The sequence below is a fragment of the Telopea speciosissima genome, chromosome 11 (assembly GCF_018873765.1).
Source record: "Telopea speciosissima isolate NSW1024214 ecotype Mountain lineage chromosome 11, Tspe_v1, whole genome shotgun sequence".
Taxonomy (NCBI): domain Eukaryota; kingdom Viridiplantae; phylum Streptophyta; class Magnoliopsida; order Proteales; family Proteaceae; genus Telopea; species Telopea speciosissima.
Window position 1 is genome coordinate 10,935,852 of NC_057926.1, and position 16,407 is coordinate 10,952,258.

The following is a 16,407-nucleotide window of genomic DNA, read 5'->3' on the forward strand; positions in this document are numbered from 1 at the left end:
GGTACTTGTGTAGAGACCATGCAACCAAATATAGATCTCTTACCCATATTTTAAATATACATGTACAAAAATTGAATTGGTTAAAATTTAGGGGATTGATTAATGACCGTGTGATAACACATTCGCAATCTTTGAATGCCGACAAAACTACCATATAGATATTTGTGCTTTCATGGAGACCTTTGCTTCACATCACAATTACTTATGTATTTTCCTAGTTACCTAAAAAAGAAAGAAAAAAAAAAAACTTATGCACCTTTTCTAATAAATAAAATAAAATTAGGGAGAAAGTTCTCTGTCCGGGAGTGTGGCCTAAGCCAGCACTCCCATGAGTCTATCTCTTTCCTTCCCATGTGAAAAAACATCTCTGCCCCCTTGTTTTGTTTTAAGGAGGAGAGAGATAGACACATGGGAGTGCTGGTATAGGCCACACTCCCGTATAGAAAACTGTTTCCCAAAAATTATGTATGCATTGCTATATTTTAGAAACCAAAAATATAAAGTTTAACTCTCACTTATTTTCTTTCCCTTCGATTTACCCCCTCCTCTCTTCTTTAATTTAACTCTATCTTAATATATTTGGTGTCAATCTTTTTGTTTTTATCCGATCACATGGATTCTGCACTAATGCAGAGTCAATGAGAACATGTGTAGAGACATCAATCTGGGAAATTTTTATTTTATAGGGGTCGAGTAGTCATTTCAAGAGGATTGTGTCTAGACATAGGCTGCACGTCTCATGTATATTAATATTTGTGCTCTCCATTGGTCCCATATAGATCTTCCTCTCCTATCCTTTTTGACCTCACTTGAAACAAACACACCTTCTACCAATAAAAAACTAAGAAACAAACAGACCGGCCTTTTCTAAAACCTGTGAGCTTTGAAGTGGAAAGCCATGTTAATAAACACTTCCCTTGGTGCTCAAAGTATGTGGCTTCATCATTTTCTATTAATGAGATTAGTTCCAAGCAAAAAGCACTTTGCCTCAAAGACTTATATAAGTACCGGAAAAAGGTTGAAAGTACAACTTAAAATAAGAGTTCAAAGATTTTCAATTCAAGATGGGCTCTAGGATCAAAGTAGAATTTAAAATTTACACCGTGGCCAACATAGCCACTGACCCACATCACCTAAAACTATGATTCCATGTCTCTATCCCTATCAAGGTTTCAGGAATTGGATCGGTTGAATCGGTTGATTTGGATCAGAATTAGTTGAGGTCCAATCTTGATTACCATGGTTCAGGTCGATTTCAGTTGATTTTCGATTGATTCCAACCAGGTGCAATTGAATCAAAATCAAAATTGACTGAACCAATCTAGATCTTGAATCCAAGTTTAATAACTTTGACTACAAATTATAAGTTTTATAAACAAGGGGAAAGTTTTCATACACGGCTGTGTAAGCCGTGTATGTGAGAGGGTGGGAGTTTCAAAGCATTAATTAATGGGTGGGGGTTTATGATTTTTCCAACTCTTTGTGAGAGAGGACACGATTGTGCATGTTTACACGGTCATGTATGAAAACTTCCCCCTATAAATAATAAGTAATTGTTGTATATGTGAGTTGTCGGATAATTGATTAATTAAAGAAGAAAAGTTTTCTGCTATGCTGGTCAAAGATGAGACATCATGGTTTGGAACTATCACTCATGAAGAAGGCATTAATTAATTTTTTTTCTATTGGACAAAGTTATCGTAATGTTTTTCTATTAGTATCCAATTCATTATAACTTCTATTTTATTAAATCATCCACAAGAAAACTTCTTTCTTCTATTAAATAACGAGCAAGAGATCACACTGCCTGGTCGCATGGCCCCCGCAATGATAGTGCACAAAGGGGCGTCAACATAAATGAAAATTTTTATTTCAAGGGAGGCGGGGTGGTATTTTCACACACTCCTGTGTCTAGGCGTAAGGACCACATGACTAGGTAACGTCCTTTTTCCCTCAACTTATCTTCCCTTAAATCATATATTTAGAAGAAGAAAAAATGTTGCCCTGGCCAGTGTATCCTACGTTAGACATAGGAGCACAAAAATTTATTGTCCCACCCCATATAAAATAAAAAATTCCATCCATATTGATGTCTCTATGTGCACTCTCATTGGCCCCATGCTAGTGTAGGGGTTACATTACCAGGCAAGGATCTCTTGCCTGTTTTCATATAAGGATGAGTGTTCTTAATCTGAGAGCGAAGGGTACATTAGCATTTCTCACTTTCAGTCTCTCTACCTTTTTTTTTTTTTTTGTAGAAAAGATCTATTGATAGGGCAAGAGATCTCTACTTGATCACATGGTCTCTACACAAGCATCTGGGCAAATGGGGCAGCACGCTAGAGTATCTACCCAGGGGGCAAAGGCAACATTTAAAGGTGCCCTGTGAAAGGGCGTAGGAAACACACCAAGTAGAGATCTTTTTCCCTTAAAATATTATAACTTTAAAACATTTTTGGTTTTACAATTGAAAATGAAAAGTTCCTGACATGGTGTGATAGTAGTGAAAATGTTAATCAAAAAGTTGATAATTGGCTAATTCTAATGTGAAGCTTCCTATTATGTACTTGACCGATACGCCAAAAGCTCCGAAGCTAATGGAACGCGTTAAGTCAAGCCCTTTAACCTATCCCATATTAGGCTGGCCCAATCTAGCACTCATACACTAGAGTGGGCCCCATTAGGCACATAACAGATCACCACACTTCCGCAGCTGTCGTCCTCGGCAGCTCTCATTCTAGGAAGCTTTCACTCTGGTGGTAGGTAGCCATTTTCAAGCAGCTCCACTCTGTTCCAAGGTTTTTGTCTGGCGGCAGGTAGCCCTTTCTTGACAGCTTTCACTTTGCTCCAGGTAGCCCTCTCCTAGGTAGCCCTTTCCCTGACTCGAATCCGTGACATGGTGCCCAGCTTTGATACCAATTGTTAGGTACTTGACCGATATGCCAAAAGCTCTGAAGTTGATAGAACACGTTAAGTCAAGCCCTTTAACCTACCCCATACTAGGCTGACCCAATCTAGCGCCCATACACTAGAGTGGGCCCCATTAGGCATATAACACTTCCCATACAATGGTTAATTTGATCAAAGGAACCCTCTATGTGGCTTATATAACGGGAACATTAAAATAAGGGTTTCTTAACAAGGCCAACGTATATAATGATTTTTAAATAATATCCACAAATTTTCACGTTTTACTTTTTAGACTATTTTCAAATGGCCAACTTGGACAGTGCAGTAGATGATCAACAACTTGATATAAGTCACATAGAGAAAGAAGAATTATGCACCAACCATATGGTTATCGTGTATTTAAGTCCTTCTATTGAAAATGTAACAAAATATAAAGTTAAGGAACCAAAACCGAGAATGAGAAGAGAAGAGAAGAAGAAGAAGAAGTGAAGGAAAGAAGGAGAAGGGACTGCAGTTGTGTGAATAGAGTACACAGTCTCCCTCCCCATTGTCTTATTTATATTACTCAAATATTCAGATTACAAAAAAGATTCCTAATCACAATAGGATCCACAAATATAAAATAGAAAATAGAAATAGAACAAAACCTAATAGAACTAGGAGTTTATAATCCTAATTATAAAACACAAAAATCAAAACACTGTTCATATCACTATTCATGTGAATAGTACTTCAACACTCCCCCTCAAGCTGGAGCATAAAAATCACCTAGACCCAACTTGAAACAACTCTGACGGAAGGCAGGTCCAAACAACAGCTTAGTAAACATATCACCAAGTTGATTGGTGGTAGAGACAAATGGAGTAGCAATCAACTTCTTCATAACAACATCTCAAACAAAGTGACAATCAACCTCAATGTGCTTGGTCCTCTCATGAAATACGGGATTACTAGCAATATAGATAGCAGCTTGATTATCACAAAACATCTGCATAGGCTGAGTGATGGGAAATCCCAATTCCTGGAGTAAGGATTTTACCCACATCAACTCAGTTGTAGTATGTGCCATTGCTCGATATTTAGCCTCAGCACTAGATCTAGCAATAGTGGTTCGTTTCTTACTTTTCCAGGTGACTAAGTTACCTCCCACAAAGGTGCAATAACCAGTCGTGGAGCGCCTATCACCATCAAACCAGCCCAATCAGCATGGGAAAATCCAACTAGATTAATATTGTGATTGGAACGATAAATAAGACCTTTGCCAGAAGCACCTTTTAGGTAGCGTAGAACACGGCCCCAATGAATTTTCTTCGAGGCTTGCATAAACTGATAATAACTCCAACAACAAAGGAGATATCTGGTTGAGTAACAGTCAAATAGATGAGTTTGCCAACAAGTCTTCTATATTGATGTACATCTGTAAAGTCTTTACTCTCACTAGATCCAAGTTTGTGATGGGGATCCATGGGAGTATCAGCTGGTTTAGAAGCCAACATTCCAGTTTCTGATAAGAGATCAAGAACATATTTCCTCTGTGATACACTAATACCTTTCTTGCTAAGCAAAGCTTCAATACCAAGAAAATATTTAAGAATACCCAAGTCTTTCATCTGGAAGTGCTGATGAAGATAGGCTTTAACTTGAGCAATACTAGAAGCATCATTACCAGATATAATATGTCATCCACATAAACTACCATTATAACCACCATTTAGCCCTGGCGCGTGAACAAAGACAGAATGGTCAGAGTAACACTGTGAGAACCCGAATTGAGTAACAATGGAGCTGAATTTATCAAACCAGGCTCTTGGAGATTGTTTCAACCCATAGATTGCCTTAAGAAGTCGGCATACTTTGGTAGAATCCTCCCCTTGAGCAACATACCCGGGAAGTTGCTCCATATAAACCTCCTCCTAAAGATCACTATAAAGATAAGCATTCTTGATATCCATCTGATAAAGTGGCCAATCTAAATTGACGGCCAAAGAGATAAGAACCTGAACTGAATTCAATCGGGCAACAGGTGCGGAGGTCTCAAAATAATCAATACCATAAGTTTGTGTCTAGCCCTTAGCAACTAGGAGGGCCTTAAGACGATCAATAGAACCATCAACATTGTATTTGATGGTATAAACCCAATGACAACGGACAAGATCCTTCCTAGTGGGTAGTGAAACCAGAGTCCAAGTATGGCGAGAATGTACAACATCCATTTCGGTGTCCATTGCTGCCTTCCAGCCAAGATGAGATAAAGCCTCGTGATAGGTTGTAGGGACAAAGTTAGTAGACAAAGCGGAAGCAAGTGGGTGATAGTGAGATGGAAGATGAGAAATGGAGACATATTTTTCAATGGGATAAACAATGAGAGATTGATGAGATTTTTGAGTACACGAGCGAGTACCTTTACGAATGGCGATTGGTAAGTCAAGTGAACCCTCAGCATCAGAATCAGATGGTGGGGTAGAAGGAGCAACATCTGCATCAATGGATGGCAGCTCTGGAACACTAGGAGCAGAGGGTAATGGCCTAGGGGCAATGGAGGCTGGTTCAGTGGTAGTGGAGGGTAAAATGCATGGGCGACGGCGTAGACGTTGATAGACCTTAACAGATGGAGAGCTAGGTATGGACATAGGTATGGGAGGACCTAGAAGTTCTTCAGTGGATATAGGAGATGGTGTAGGTGAAGTAAAATAAGGGATAGTTTCAAAAAAGGTAACATCAATGCTAATAAACTGTTTATTAGAGATAGGGTCAAAACATTTGTAACCTTTTTGGGTCTGAGAGTAACCAAGATAAATACATTTGATAGACCTAGGTGACAACTTATCAATGACAAGATGAAGGATGTGAACGAAGCAAACACAGCCAAACACACGTGGTGGAGATGTGATAAGGAATGATTTGGTACAAAAGACAAAAAGGAATTTTATTATCTAACATGGATGATGGCATACGATTAATAAGATAACAGGCAGTGAGGACAACATCACACCAAAAACGCTTGGGGACATTCATGTGAAGCATAATGGACTAGGCCACTTCAAGTAAATGTCTATTTTTGGGTTCAGCCACTCCATTTTGTTGGGGGGGGGGTGTACGAACAACTAGTTTGGTGAACAATCCCATGAGTGAGACAAAAAGCAGAAATCTCAATTTGAGTGTATTCAAGGGCATTGTCAGAACGAAAAATTTTAATAGACTTGTCAAACTGAGTTTTTATTTCCTGATAAAATTTTTAAATACAATAAGAAATTAAGTCTGGTATTTCAAAAAATAAACCCAAGTGAAACGAGAATAATCATCCATAAAACTAATAAAATAAGAAAAACCTATTCTATTACGAACATGACATGGACCCCAAATGTCAGAATGCACTAAAGAAAATAAGGAAGAACTTCTAGGTATAATACGAGCAGGAAAAGAGGCACGGTGATGTTTGCCCAATTCACAAGCTTCACACTCAAGAGGAGACATGGACTTGCAACTAGGAACCATCAGCTGTAGTTTAGAAAGAGATGGGTGACCAAAGCGTAAATGCCATTGCATGGGAGTAGGTATAGTAGTAGATGTGGCTGCAGTAGAAGGGCCAGTGCCATCCAAGTAATAAATGCCATCACGCTCAAGCCCTCCACCAATTGTCTTCCTTGTCTGAAGGTCCGGAAACACGCAATAAGAAGGATAAAAGGTCACAGCACAGTTAAGAGATTTAGTAAGTTGACTGACATATATAAGATTTAAAGGCAATTTAGGAACATGAAGGATAGAGGAAAAAGTCAAGGAAGAAGTGAGAGAAACAGTTCCATGACCAATAACCTTAGTAGTCAACCCATCAGCAAGGATAACATTAGATGAGGTTTGTACTTGATTTAGACAAGAAAACAAACTAGACTTACCAGTCATATGAGATGAAGCACCAGAGTCAATAAGCCAGGAGGTAGAGGAAGGATAAAAAATCGAGTTACCTTTATAGGCTAAAGTGGCGGTGGAAGTTGAGGCAGAGGCAGCTTCAAGTTGTTGAAGACGTTTGACTAGCTGATTGTAATCATCACGTGACACAGTGGATGGAGTACTTGATGTGGAACTCTGATTTATATCATTGGTAGGTTTCTCTGAATGGTTGTTAGTCATGGCTGTATTGGCCAATTCATGTGCCCAGTCGGGCTTGCCATGTTTAGCCCAACAAGTATGTACTATATGATTTGGTTTGCCACAATAAGAGCATTAACAGGAAGATTTATCAAAAGATTGGAAACTAGTACCCCTTCCACTAGTACCACGACCACGACCCCTGGTTTGGCCACTTCCACGTCCGCAACCACGGTTAGCAACAAAGGCAAAACTTTCCTTGGGAGCAGTATCAGGTTTAGATGGATTGCCCAGTCGATTGATATGTGAAAATAATTCATTAAGAGATGGAACTTTCTCCCCTGTAAGTAGTTGACCTTTCACTGATTGGTAATCAGGGTGCAATCCAGCCAGAAATTTAGTAACATGAAACTCACCCCTTTGTTGTTTTAACTGATCCAAATTGGTAGTGAGGGGCTGATGGAGTTCTTCAATCATACCCTTATAGCTAGCAAAGTATTCACTTAAGGTTTTATCCCCCTGTTGAAAAGTAAAAATCTTCTCATAGAGATCATACATACGTGAAATATTCCTTTCTTGAGAAAAACTTTCACGTAAATCATTCCAGACATCCTTGGCAAGAGTATGAAACATCACATTGGATGCAAGCAGGCTCAACATTGTTCCATAGCTAGATTTTAATAATAGAGTTCTCACGCATCCACTCATCATGAGCTGAAACTGAAGCAGGATCCTTTAGATCAACAGTAGGAGGATCATCAGTGATATATTTTATTTTTCCTTTAGCATGAATATATGCATGTACGGCTTGGGCCTATAAAAGATAGTTGGAGACTCCGGAGAGCTTGATAGTAGTAATTTGAACTTGGACATTGTCCAATGGTAGTTTAGGATCAACCATCTTGCAGAAATAGCATCAGTAGTAATGTAAGTAGAACCAGGTTAGGGTGATACAAGACCCAAAACTGTAGCAGTAGCAGCAGCAGTAGTATCACACTTGATAGCAGTGGCAGAAGTAATAAACTGACAATCGACTTCTTAACAAACCCAGATTAGGGCAGGATAAAGCTATCAGCAAAATTAGGGTTTCAAAAAACCATAATTTCTAGCAATATTAGTAAATTAGGGTTTGAAAAACCCAAAATAGTAGCAGAAAAACCGATCGGTAGTAGTAGGGAGGCAAGGGTATGACTTAAAAACCAATAATAGCAGTAGGACAATTGGCAGAGTTAGGTTTTGAGGAAACCCACACTTCAACCAAGTAAAATAACAATCGAATGTTGTACCTGAAGAAGGGAACCAGAATTGGATCAATTGAAGACACAATCACCTGAAAATAAACTGTTAATAGAGAACCGTAGGGGATAGAGAAGAAAATTTTTGGCAAATAGAATAGTTGAATCTACAGTCGATCCTTAGTAATATAATAGAGCAGCTCCAACTTGAAGTTCTTCAATCGATCAGACTCTTCAGTTAAGCAGTAATAAAAATAAACCCTTAGTTTTCAATTGAAAACTCTATCTAGGGCTTAATCCATATATGCAGTAGAGGGTGCTACACCCATAGAAGAAATTAAAACTTTGAGAAGACTCTCAAACCAGAATCGCAAGAGATAACAACCTAATGGTTGTGCTCTGATACCATGTAACAAAATATAAAGTTAAGGAACCAAAACCGAGAATGAGAAGAGAAGAGAAGAAGAAGAAGAAGTGATGGAGAGAAGGAGAAGGGACCGTGGTTGTGTGAATAGAGTACACAATCCCCCTCCTCATTGTCTTATTTATATTACTCAAATATTCAGCTTACAAGAAGGATTCGTAATCGCAATAGGATCCACAAATAAAAAACAGAAAATAGAAATAGAACAAAACCTAATAGAACTAGGAGTTTATAATCCTAATTATAAAACACAAAAATCAAAATACTGTTCACGTCACTGTTCACATGAACAGTACTTCAATAGAAAATGTTCAAACTATTGAATTTTTAGGTCAAATATTGTAAAAAAGTAAGAGGAGGAACAAGAACACAGAAGGAAGGAGAAAAAAAAAAGGGGCTTCACTTTTGCCATCTGGTGAGGCTATTTTGAATTAAATTAAATACATAAACAACCTAGGGTGGGGCCTTCAAATATTACACTTGTCTGCAACACTAAAATATGGTGGCAACTAAGCTTTGACAAGATCACATTTCCCACCAATCCATGTACTTTTAAAAGTAATTTAGTTATGTTATTCATAGACTGACAATGAGAGGGGGAGTGAATTAGTGTATTTTAAAATTTTCCTCCCAAGTTATTGTTGGGTTTTGGGCCCAATTATTATGACTTGATTTATGGGCCCATATTGATTCACTTAAAGGTGATTTAATTCAGATAATCTATTATGGGGATGGATTAGGTCTGGGGTTTATATATATTTAATGATGGTCCCTATAGCCGCCACTTACACATATACATAGGAGTTTTTTGTTCTACTCACAAGAGAGAAAACGGGTTCCTCTACGTGGAAGGCTGTGGAAGATCAACATCCAGGAAAACCAAGAGTTCATTGATTGTTGTTGCTATAAGGGGATCTACTGCAAACGAAAGGAAAGGTATGTACAGTATCCCATCTCCATTTTAATCCATTAATTTGTGATCCAGGTATCTGAAGGAAGATCCTGTTAGACAATTATCATTTGTGTTTAGAATAGGAAACCCTAACAAGTGGCATTAGGGTCAAGTCTTCACATACTGGGATCAATCATTAGCAGTTTTCCTATCGTGCTTCATATGGTTGGTTGTATGCACAAAAACCATTCAACCAAGATGTTTGAGATTATGGTGTAGTTTCCTGAAATCTCATTAGTAGCTACGTTTTATTTTCATATGGAATCAAATCAATGGGTTGGCTGTGGGTTCTAGGAAAAACTGAAAAAAAAAAAAAATTGGGTGCAACCAAGGCTGCCATTGATGTACGATACAAGGCTATTTTGGGTTTTGACTGGTAGATGAGGAATTTTTTGGCCATTAATTGGCTTAAAGGTGGTTGCCGAGATCCAGGAGAGGTATTGGGCAATTGCATTGCCGGCAGTGGCTTGGTGCACCTCCAAAATCTTTGCCCTAGTTTACGGTTTTTAAAAACTATCACAGAATCGTGTGATGTGGGTTTTGTTTTGTTAGAGAAGAAGGCGTATTCTTAGTTCTTGTTGAAATAAATAAATCAATAAAAGGTAAATTAAAAACAATTTTAAGTGGTCATTTTGACTTGGTCAAAACTAAACCGGATCATGTCGGTTAGGGTAACCCAAGAATTTAACCCAAATAATTCGGTCCAGGTCAGTCCAGTTGAACCAACCCGAATGAACCGGTCAAACCATTTTGACTCAGTCCAGTCATCAACTCGTTAAGCCATTGACCAACCCGGTTGACTGACCTGCCAACCCGCCATGAAAACCCAAAAGTTGACTCGACAATGAACCAGATCGGTACGGTTCAACCTGGTCCGATTCATCCTGAACCGATCATTTCGGGCAGAATCGAACCAATTCCGAGTGATAACACACGCCATCTTCAAAGGGAGCGTGGAGGGGTATTTTGGGGTGGGGTTTTTTCTGGGGTGTGCAGTTTTGTATTCTCTACATTGTGATGTGAATTTTGACCATGCTTGGTTTAAAATAGACCTTGATTTCTATGTTTTTGTGCCTATTATGCTACCTTAGTTGCTTGTTTGAACCAATTTCTAACACTGCAAAGCATGAAATAGTAGCTAGACTGATATGACACCTCGTGTAGAGTACAGAACTGTATGTATGCATGACTAATTATAAATTCTTATATAATGAATGTAAATTTCCCATTTAGTTTTAGTTTATAGGGTCGTATTTGGTTATGGTAGAATAAGACTGAACCCACCATAGTGGTAAGGTCTAATTCGACTGTAGCACATGATCCAAGGTTTAAAGTAAGGGTAGCACAGTAGATGGATGATCACCCATGGGTGATGCCATCACAGTAAATTACATGTATACAGGGTAGGAAAACCATAGTCTTAAAGTAACTAGTCACCCAAAAGGTGGTTGATTAATCCAAAGTTTAGAGAATCTGCATGTCTCTTGTTTATTAGCTAGTCTATTTGTTATAACTAGCATGGTTTTGATATTGTTAAATGTCTAATTATTTTATATTTGTTTGATAAATAATAGTATTAATTATATATCTTATCAAACATGATGTCCAAGAAAATAAGTCTTCTATTCAAATTTTAAAGAAGCTTCCTTAGACATTCCTTGCTCACTAGTGACGATTTCAAGAAGTGGTTAGAAGAGACGAAAGTTTATCTGTGTCTCAGGGACTTAGACCACTACCATAGGGAGCCGAAACCTACAGACCTGACTGCTTCTAGCACTAATGCTAGGAAGAATAATCTGTCTTCCTGGGAAATTTCTAACAGGAAGTCTTTAGCCATCAGTGCATTGCCTGAAACCATAAAGGACAGTGTCATTGTACCATCCACTGCCTGGGAATATTTGCAGGCCATCAAGGCCAATTTTGACCCTTTAAAGAAAGAAATCTTACAAGATGATTTCCCCGAAAGAGATCCCACGAGGCTGATCAAGCTATTGGTTCAGAAGAGGAAGCACATGAATGCATAATTCTATAGAGCAGTCTTGACAATTTTGACTCTTCAAAGAAAGCCATCTTCAGTTTTTTTTAATAAAGATGGCTTCACTTATCAAATGGTTCTATTGTTTTGGTTTTGGTTGTGTGTTTGATAGTTTTATAGACTTTATTTATCTTCTTCTATATTTATGATTGTTGGGGCGTAATACCCATAGTTTAATGAGTAGTAGTCTGTGCTTTAACATAAGCGGCTTGGTCACATAGTTAGACTAAAAATAGGACGTGCTAATGGAGGAAGAAATTTTGGAGAACCTAAACCTTAAGGAATTGGGCACACGTGTTGACTACATCAAGGGGAAGATGACCACTTCCACATAGAACGATGCTTCCCGTGGTGTTGAAGTTTTAGACCTTGTTCACATAGACCACTCCAATACTCGGGAATCAACATTACTTTATTACCTTGTTGACCGGTCACGTTATGGATATGTCTTCCAACTCCATGATAAGTCTAGTGCCCCGGTTGCCTCAATTGCCTTTAAGTTTTAAGCTGAAGTGAAAGTTCTTTACTCCAAAAGATCAAATCTGTGTCAGATTTGATAAGGGAGGAAAGAGTTACGGAAGTAGAGGTGATGCTAGTCAATACTTTAGGCATTTTGCCATGTTCTTATAGGAACATAAAATAGCATCACAGCTGAACAAGGTTACTGAAAGAAGAAATAGTACCATGAACATTTTAGTTAGGTCAATGATAAGTATGTCCAGTTTGGCTGAGTTTTGTGGGTGTGGCACTTAAAACTATCACTCATATTCTCAATAGAATATCGAGCAAGTCAGTCAAAAGACCCCATTTGAACCCTGGACTGCCAGAAAACCTAGCCTTAGACATTTGTTTTGGGGATGTCAAGCAGAAGCTAAGCTCTTTAATCCTCATCAGAAGGTTTTGACCCAAAGACGGCGAGTTGTTTCCTTATGGGATATCCAGAGAGGTTCAAAGGTTGAAGATTATATCATCTAGGCTCAGGGAATAGAATTGTTGAGAGTACCCATGCAAAGTTTCTTGAGTGTGAGGGTGGGATGTATGCACCTTGCAACCTAGGTTTTGATGGGCCGTGTGCTGGGAGTTCTATAGGAGCATCTAGAGAGGCTAGGACTTCTTTATCTAGACTTGTTGGCGCTGTTTTACCTATTAAAGTGTCCTCTAAGGTAATTGTGGATGACACCATTCATGTAGTTGATTTTGCCCGTTGGAGAGACTGTTGTAGATTCAGAGGCTGAGGCACCTGTGCTTATTGATTCTGCTGCTAATACTGAGCCTTTGAGGAGATATCTACCAGAGCTCGCAAGTCTACTCTGCATTCAGATTATGTCAGTTATCTGAATGAGTGTGAATTTGATATTGGATAGGAGGAAAACCCAATCACTTTCCTTCAGGCAACCAACCATAGGCAGTCATAATGGTGTTTGGGAGTTGGTTAAAATTCCTCAAGGGTGCAAGGCTATTGCATCAAAATGGGTTTTTAAGACTAAGACTGACTCTCAGAGGAAGGTTTCACTCAGAGAGAAGGCTTTGACTACAAGGAAACTTTTTCTCTAGTTTCTTCAAAGGATTTATTTAGGATCATCATGGCCATTATAGCTCACTTTGACTTTTAGTTACATCCTATGGATGTAAAGTCTGCTTTTCTGAATGGAGATATGGTTGAGGAAGTCTTTATGAGACAACCAGAAGATTTTGAAGAAGAGGGGAAGGAACACATGGTGTATAAACTGAAGAAATCTCTCTATGGGTTAAAACAGACTTTCAGGCAGTGGTACTTGAAGTTTGATCAAGCTGTTTCATCTTTTGGCTTTACTAAAAATTCCATTGAGAACTGCATCTATCTGGAGGTCAGTGGGAGTAGGTTCATCTTTCTAGTGTTATATGTTGATGACATCCTACTGGCAAGTGGTGATATGCAAAGTTTCTGCTGTTGGAAGTTTGATGTATGCACAAGTTTGCACCCGACCAGATATTACCTTTACAGTTGGTGTACTTGGGTGGTTTCAGGCGGATGCTGGATTAGCACACTGGACTGTTGCCAAGAAAGCCATGCGTTACTTGCAGAGGACAAAGGACTTCAAGCTGGTATTTAACATAAGTGAGAAGCTTGAAGTAATTGTTATTCTGACTTTGACTTTAGTGGATGTACTGATGACATGGAATCCACTTTTCGATACATCCTTTTGATGGGAGGTGGAGCTGTTTCTTGAAAGAATGTCAAACAGTTTATCATTTCTTCATTCACCATACAGGATGAATTTATGACACTCTTTGAAATGACAAAGCAAGCTCTGTGGTTGAGGAATATCATTTTCGAGTTGAAGATCATTGATTCAATCTCCAAGCCTTTGAGATTGTGGTATCATAACATCTCACCGATTTTTTTCTCCAAGAACAACAAGAAATCAAGTAGCTCAAAGCATATTAAGATAATATATCTTCTTGTCAGGAAGAAGGTTAACAATAAGAGGTTGAGATTGAGTATATCTTGATGGAAAAGATGATTGTTGATCATCTCACTAAGGCTCTAGTTGTAGGAGTTTCCTACGGGCATGTATCTTGTATGGGTGTTCTAGACTCTTTTGATATGGTTGTTTAGTGGGAGTTTTGTACCCATACGTTTGTCTAGTGGGAGGTTTTACCCATGGTTGAGTTTTATTGATGACTCAGTTTGAACTGTTTTATTTTGATCACTCTGTATTATTTATTCAGTTGATTATTTATATGATTACTGATTTTGAGTTGATTATTCATTTCTGACATGTCATGGTTTATGGCAATATTTATATTTAGCCAAGGTTATGGCAGTAAGTCATGGGCGGTATGTCAAAGTCTGGTATTAGCCAAAGTTATGGACGGTTTACCAAAGTAATGGTTAATATCAAAGTTCACTATCTATGGAGTTTTTTAAGATAGTTTGATTTTCGATCAAGAATGGACCAGCAAGGGAAGAACACTGCATGTGACCATAAATGAGTTGGTTGCATTCGTAATGGTCAGATAGTGGTATGCCATTTATTAAGGCATATTTTCTGCTGATATTCGATGTGAGTAGCTTATTAGTCAAATCAAAGATGTTATAAGTGATGGAACAATATAGAGATTTATTATGACCTATACCAATAAAAAGACAATTATAATAATTTTGCCCAAGTGGGAGATTATTGGGTTTTGGGCCCAATTATTATGACTTGATTTATTGAGCTCATATTGATTCACTTAAAGGGGATTTAATCCAGACCATCCATTGTGGGGATGGATTAGGTCTAGGGTTTATATATATTTAATGTTGGTCCCTGCAGCCGCCACTTACACATATACATTAGAGTTTTCTGTTCTGCTCACAAGAGAGAAAATGGGTTCCTCTAAGTGGAATGTTGTGGAAGATCAACATCTAGGAAAACTAAGAGTTTGTTGATTGTTGTTGCTATAAGGGGATCTACTGCAAACGAAAGGAAAGGTATGTACATTATCCCATCTCCATTTTAATCCATTAATTTGTGATCCAGGTATGTGAAGGAAGATCCTGTTAGACAATTATCATTTAGGTTTAGAATGGGAAACCCTAACAGTTATACCTAATTGTCCACCCCACAGTCCATTGGCACTACCTCACAAACACTCCCGACAGTGACAATGAGCATACAACCAATACTCACTCTGCAACCCTCACTGACTTACTCACATAGGAGATGGCACTGACAATTGTCACACTCTGATATGCACTTCTGTCTCCCTTTGCACTTATATACATGCACAATCACATTTCAGGAACCACATCATCCACACTATCTCAAGCAATACTGTAATATCTCTAGCATTATCCTTGACTGGCTAGGGCAGTCCCAAACTTACCAGTCACCTGCACACAAAGTCACAATCATATACATACAGTCATATGATACACCTTGCCTCTCAACCACAAACCTAAACATCAACTATCCCTATGGAAAAGTCTACTCGGTGTGCAGACCCATCCTACAACAAACATACTATAATATCAATAACAATTAAATAATTAAAGTCATAAGGCACCAAGTGTACGTGGTTCAACAGTGTGCCTACATCCACGAGGTAATACCCTAACTAGGGTTTCGTATTATACCCAATACACTACATAATTTTGACCGATGTAATAGCCCAAAGCTTCTATATCTTCTTAAACTCTTGGTGCACAAGAGCCATGCCGTCTCCCCTAATGTTTACATTGTTTCAATACTAAAGGCGCTACACAGCCTGTGTGTCTAGCTACAACTGAATACCCCCAATAAAAGTGGGCTTATATCAATGCCCTACAATTTAGCACAATTTTAAATGAAAATTCCCCAACCATACTACAACCATTCACATAGACATTTCCTCAATCACCTAGTCTATGCAATACAATAAATGAAAAATAATAAAATAAAGGTTACCTTAAAAAATGGCAACCACCAGAGTAAATTATTTGACCAAACATCTCCAATCAACAATGTAACTCCCCTCTTCTCCTTCTCTTCCTTCTCTTGTCTCCCCTTTTCTCTCTTTGATAGCAAAACTCTTACCATATAAGCATTTAAGCACAGATACCCTACTTGAGGTCTTCAATGGAGCCAAGCAATCAACAACAATACTCTCCAATCATCAATGTATGCATCCACCATCACCTTTCTTTCTCTTCCTTGAAAAAACCCACTTTGTCTTCAATGGAGCTCACCAACCATTTTGCTTCAATGGAGATTCAAACAACCTAGCATGCTGGTTGGAGACTGATTAATACAGCTCA